Source organism: Oryzias melastigma, linkage group LG11 (genome assembly GCF_002922805.2).
Source record: "Oryzias melastigma strain HK-1 linkage group LG11, ASM292280v2, whole genome shotgun sequence".
Lineage (NCBI taxonomy): Eukaryota > Metazoa > Chordata > Actinopteri > Beloniformes > Adrianichthyidae > Oryzias > Oryzias melastigma.
Genome location: NC_050522.1, coordinates 5,402,794 through 5,408,455, shown reverse-complemented (window position 1 = coordinate 5,408,455; position 5,662 = coordinate 5,402,794). Strand labels below are relative to the sequence as shown.

The following is a 5,662-nucleotide window of genomic DNA, read 5'->3' as shown; positions in this document are numbered from 1 at the left end:
AGATTAGTATTGTTGTTTTTATTTATATTTTTAGCTATGCTGGGCATGGGAGATTTGTTCTGGAACATCAGACTTTTCTCCCAAAAGAGCAACTTATACTCCAGAGCAAATTATATGGTTTTCTCCTTCTTAATTAGACATTTTTTGGTCTTGTGACTAAAACTCTGGTACGACAGAAAATACGGTCAATGGACTTTTAAAAATGTGTCCAGTAGAAGAACATAACAAAGGCCACGATACAGCAAAATCGCCTCTGTAGTTATTAAGCTTAAACCAGATTTAAATCAGTGACAAACAGAAGCACTCCACTAAAACAACTGTCAGAAAAACAAGAGACTGACTGGATATTGCTGCTGAGTGTTTGAACAAGCTGCCGGTTTGACTGCACTGTTCTTTATTGTTTTTGATTTCAGATCGACGTTGCAAAAAGAAATGACAGCCAGCTTTGCAAAGACTTCTAAATTGCTCTCTGTACATCAATGAACTGTATGAAAACAAAGTACTCATTTATTCAAATTAGACATGCTTTGATCTTTGCTTTTTGTAGACTTTAAGTAAAAAGTGGTTGCTTGCACGCTGTTGAATTCTGACAGTGCTTCTTCAACATCAAATGGGCTTTATGAGAACATTAAGCTATGGAGCTCTTTTGAAAGTCTTTGTCTAATATGACAAGCAAACAGCACTAGCCCAAAGAACCCTTGATGTAATATGGATCTCATCATTTTTCATGCATTAAAAATAGTCACATCAAGCATTTCTAGAATTTGACTCAGAGTCCCAAATGAACTTGCACACAGCGGTCATTAAAAGCTGCCAGGGCTTTGCACAAGCTCTTTCCTTACCTGCTCCCGCCGTTCTTTTATCACACACTTTGCCTTTGGGGAAGTTCATGGATCATGAATGTGGAACATCTTAATGCATCCCTTTGCTGGCTGTGTTCACGCTCTGAGGAGCTACCTCCACGACGTAAATGGCTGGTCAGAGCAGGTCTTCAGAATGGAAGCATAACTTCAAAACAGATTCCCCGTCACACACACTTTGGTTGCGCCGAAGATGCAACAGCCAGGAGCTGATGGAAGATATCTTTACGCTGGAAGTAGAGTGGAATTGAATTATTAAAAGGGAAGGAGTCATTTTGTGAATAAAAAGGGTTATAAAAACACACCTTTGCCTACCTTACACAACAAAGCAATGTGTGTTGATGTCTGAGTGTGTGCAGTAGGTAGGCTGAATTCTCAGAGGGCTTTAAAAGCCAATATCCTGCAGGGATAGAGAGGTTGAGTGAAATAAAGGGGCCTCAAAACCAGTCGAGAAACTCTTGCCCACTGGACAAAAAACTGTTACATCCTATTGAAAAGTCATGGAGGTCTGCTCACATAAGATGAGAAAAAAAAGACAGAACAGACAAGCCATTGCATGCATTTAATACCCCCAGATGAATCAGAACGTATATGTTTGCAACTGCTTTTTATTTCCTGTTTATATAAATCATATCAATGTTTACAGAGTTTGTAAGAACATTTAAAGTACATTTGTTCTTTGGCTGATATCAGTGTGAAATGATAATAAAAGTAAATGTCAAGTGAGTCTTACTGTGACTTTTATTTCTTTCCTGACAGATGATGTTTCACTTTGTCTTGTCAGTTTTATGTTAGCTGTTGACATCCATTGTTACAATTCCAGTCGGCATTAAATAAAGTTGGTGGCAGATTTTTATCTTCATCCATCCATCCTTTTAGTTTTTGCTCTGTCTGCTCTGGGCAGCAGTCTAAGCACAGATGCCCAGACTCTCCTCTCCCTGGCTGCTTACTTCAGTTCCTTTGAAGAATCCTAAAACATTCCCAGGCCAGCTCAGAAAAGTATTCCTGCATGTCCTGAGTCTTCCCTGGGGTCTCCGACTGGTGGGATAAATCCTCGGGGAGACGTCAAAGAGGGAATCAAAGCAGATGCTGGAGCCATCTCAACTTATCGGCTCTACTCCGGGGTTCATCCAGGTGGATGACCTCTATTTGGCCTATTTTGGCCAAAGAGTGGCCAGCCACCCTGCAGAGGCAACACATACTCATTACCCAAGTTGTCACGTATGGTTAAAGAACCCTCCTCGTAAAAAAATGACTTTTTGGGTATACCCAATTTTTCGGTTGTTGGCATGCAGGCTGTTTCAATTAAATCTGTCCTGCCCGTCCTCCAGACCTCGTACCAAGACACGACTGCACTGGTACCCTAATCTTAACCCCAATACCGCGTTCAGTATAGGACAGGGAATCACTGGGTACCTCACGATACGATGCGATACACGATAGATGGCTCACAATATTGTTAATATCACAATAATTGGTAAAAATCGTCTCTAAATACCCACATTATATAGAAAACATATTTTTGGGGAACATATATCCCTATTTATTGAAAACATTCATAATAAACAACGTACGTCTTATTTTGTGCAACAAATAAAAGACACGTGCAAATCAGTAACACTATGTCTTTAAAAAGCATTGACACCAATTGAATTGGAATTATCTGTAAAATTCAGTGTTAACAATGGTAAACATGAACAGCAGTGCCACTACTTGGTGCAAAATTGTTGTCAACAACGGAACAAAATTTGAGTAGTTCAAGTAGCTGCCAGACACATTGGTGCCCACAACAGTCGGTCTGGCTATCTACCTTCAAAAGAAACTCTCAAAGGATGACGAATATAAAGTTTTACAGCCTCTTCAAACAAAAAAAATGATTGACACTTGGTGAGAACCTATCGAGAATCAATGACAGGTCTAAATATTGCAATATCGATATTTTAGCACACCTATAGGATAGGGGACCTTTTTTATGGTCTCGATGAAAATAAGTAAAAAATATCACAGTTTAGGAGATCTGAGCAGGCAGCCTGCGCTCCGCGGTCCCTGCTTCCCGCAGCGACTGACTGCAGGCGTATTGAGCGAGCGAGCTCCGCTGAAGTCTGGGAGGCTGACTGCAGCCAGAGAACCGGCATGCTGCAACAGGACAAAATGCTCGTATTGGATTAGTATTTTACCCACTGATTGGGTCACTGAAACCATCACATGCCCAAAGCTGAGTTTCTAATTGGCTAAAGTAATGCAGTGACCTGTCAAACTTCTGTGACCTGCTATGAAATGCAGCCAGACATTTTAGAGCTACGCTCGTGCTCGCTCCATTAGCTGACTTATATGAGCCCGCCCACTATTGCAGGAAAGGCAGAAGGATTGGCTAGAACTTCAAAGTACTGAACAGAGTAGAAGTGATTGGCATGTCCTAAGACAAATAAGCCTTCACTGGAACTAAGCACCGGAATGCGCCACCATTTGCAGCAGCTTCTTTAAGCCGTGTAAATCATAACGGTTCCTACTTGGAACCAAACTTCGGTGCCTAACCCTACAGCCAGCACATCAGCAACCGAAGAGTTGGGTATACCCAAAAAGTAAATTCTTAACGAGAAGGGTTCTTTAACCATATGTTAACATGAAACCACTTGGGTAATGAGTATGTGGTGGCAGAGGAAGCTCATTTCAGCCAGTCGTCTCCAGGACCTCAAGATTTTAGTCATGACCCCAAAGCTCATGACCATAAATGAGCATTGAAAAAAAGATCGGTCGGTAAATTCACAGCTTCACTTCTAGCTTTTCACCACAGTGACCAGCACAACAATCATACGGATCCAATGTAGTCCCAATTCGCCTGTTCTTCTCATGTTCTGATCTTACTTCACACGTGAACAAGGTACCAACATTTAAGTTCCCCACCTACTTGGGGATGATAAACTACCTTACAAACCATGTCCTCAGACTTGGCAGTGCTGATTATCATCCCATCTATGCCACACTAAGCTGTAAATTACCTCAATGCACATAGAGGTCATGGCTTGATGAAGCCATCAGAGCAAGATCACCTATAAAAGCAGGGGGGGAATTCCAGTAGTTCCTGATCCAAATCCCCCTCCGACTCCTTGCTGAGCCAAGACAATATGGACAACAATAAGAGTATTGATAAGATAAAACCAGTAAAAGAGGAGAGCCCTGCTGGAGCTCAACATCTGATTTACAGTCAGCCGCAAAGCACCCATCACAGGGAGGACTGGATGAGCGAACTCCAATAAACCCTTGAGGAATTCAGGGATTACCAGAACAACAGGGACCAAAGACTGCGTGCTACTTTCACTTCGGGGATGTGTTGTGCAACAAACATGTTCATGAACTCACATTTAGGTCATGGTGTTCACACCAGACCAGCACTGGACAAGCAGGGAGCGGCAGGGAGGGGTATCTTCTTCTGTGGTTTTTCTACTTGTTTACCACCACATGTCCACCACCTAGGGTTGGAAGAGACTTGGAGTGAAATGTTGAAACGGTGTGAATCTTGTTTTCTTTCACAGCTTTATTCAGATACATGAAAGACTTGGTGTCATATAATTTCAGCCGTTCACAAACCGTGAGTATTAATTTCCACTTCAAGATCAATTTTCAAGTGGTTGGGATATCTGGCGCCTTTCATACATCACTTCCAAATCTGTGACTAAACTTTGGTCAAAGTTAAAATAGAGTTTTCATTGAAACTGATCGCTTGAACACACATTACCAAGGACAGTGTGGATATATTGGTAGAAGGATGCTGAGTCTAGAGCTGCCAGTCAAAGGGTCTAAAAAAAGACCAAAGAGGAGGATTATAGATGCAATCAATGAAGACAAGAAGGTAGCTGCTGTTGGAGTAGAGGATACAGAAGCCCAAAGGAAAAGAACAATGAAGTTAATATCTGGTGGAATAAGATTTTTCTGCCTTAATGTAAAGATAACAATTGTGTAATATGACTAGGGATGTGATAATATGAGATTAAATGACGTGTTCAGTGTATCAGAAAATGTCCTTAACTACAGTATGTAACTATTTTCAGGCAAGCAAAAAACAATCAGTAGGTTGGAACACTCGTCATAGGGACTACATTTACAGTCAGTAAAATGGTACCTATACACAAAAGTCAAGTGCAGGTTAACCTGCCACAGGCTTTTATTCCAAGCAAAAGCCACAAGAAGAATAACGGAGAATAAACTAAACTTTGAGGAACTGGGTTTCTTGGAAAAACTTGAGTGAAAAACTTCTAAATCAGTTCTGTGTTTACCATTTTTACGTTTTTTTCCTTTTAAATTCAAAGTCAAAATGATCTTGAGACCACAGCAAAGTGAAACATATTTCCTGCACCAGTGGCATAAAACATTTGCCTGATCTACATGTGAATTCATGCTGAAACTAAAAGACTGCTGCAGCCTGAAATAATTGTCAGATAGACAAAGAAACATAGTTTGAATGACAGATTCAGCCGTTTTGAAAAGATAAGCTCTTTAACTGTCAGATGCTTCCTATCTTGCTCTTTAGGTCCAGGAGAAGGACAGAAACTGGAGGGAATTTGGGTTGAGACAGCTTTAGTGGATACAAGTTAAGCCCACATCTGTCTTTGCTTAGATGTGTTTTTTATTTATTTTTTTTAATAAAAACATTTTCTTCTATTGATAATCACTTGGGACGCTCAATGATTTAAGATTCAAAAAAGTGTTTTTATCTTAGTGGACCAGCTCTACACCCTCTTTAGGGTGCTGGAGGGTTCGTGGGAGTTCGCTCATCCAGTCCATATGTGTTTTGTGGATTTGGA

General features: G+C 40.8%; 1 long non-coding RNA gene across 4 annotated transcripts in view; it reads right to left on the bottom strand.

Moving 5' to 3' along the window:
* Positions 1-345: 345 nt before the first annotated feature.
* LOC112138374 overlaps positions 346-5,662 on the bottom strand; it is a 134,421-nt gene continuing 129,104 nt past the window's right edge. For 2 of the 4 annotated variants that reach the window (XR_004948663.1, XR_002917768.2), the window contains 2 exons: positions 1,166-1,260; positions 346-1,090 (listed from right to left, as the gene is read on the bottom strand). This is a non-coding gene — a long non-coding RNA (uncharacterized LOC112138374). The remainder of the gene's footprint in view (positions 1,091-1,165; positions 1,261-5,662) is intronic. The other 2 variants (XR_002917767.2, XR_002917764.2) reach the window with 1 other exon arrangement.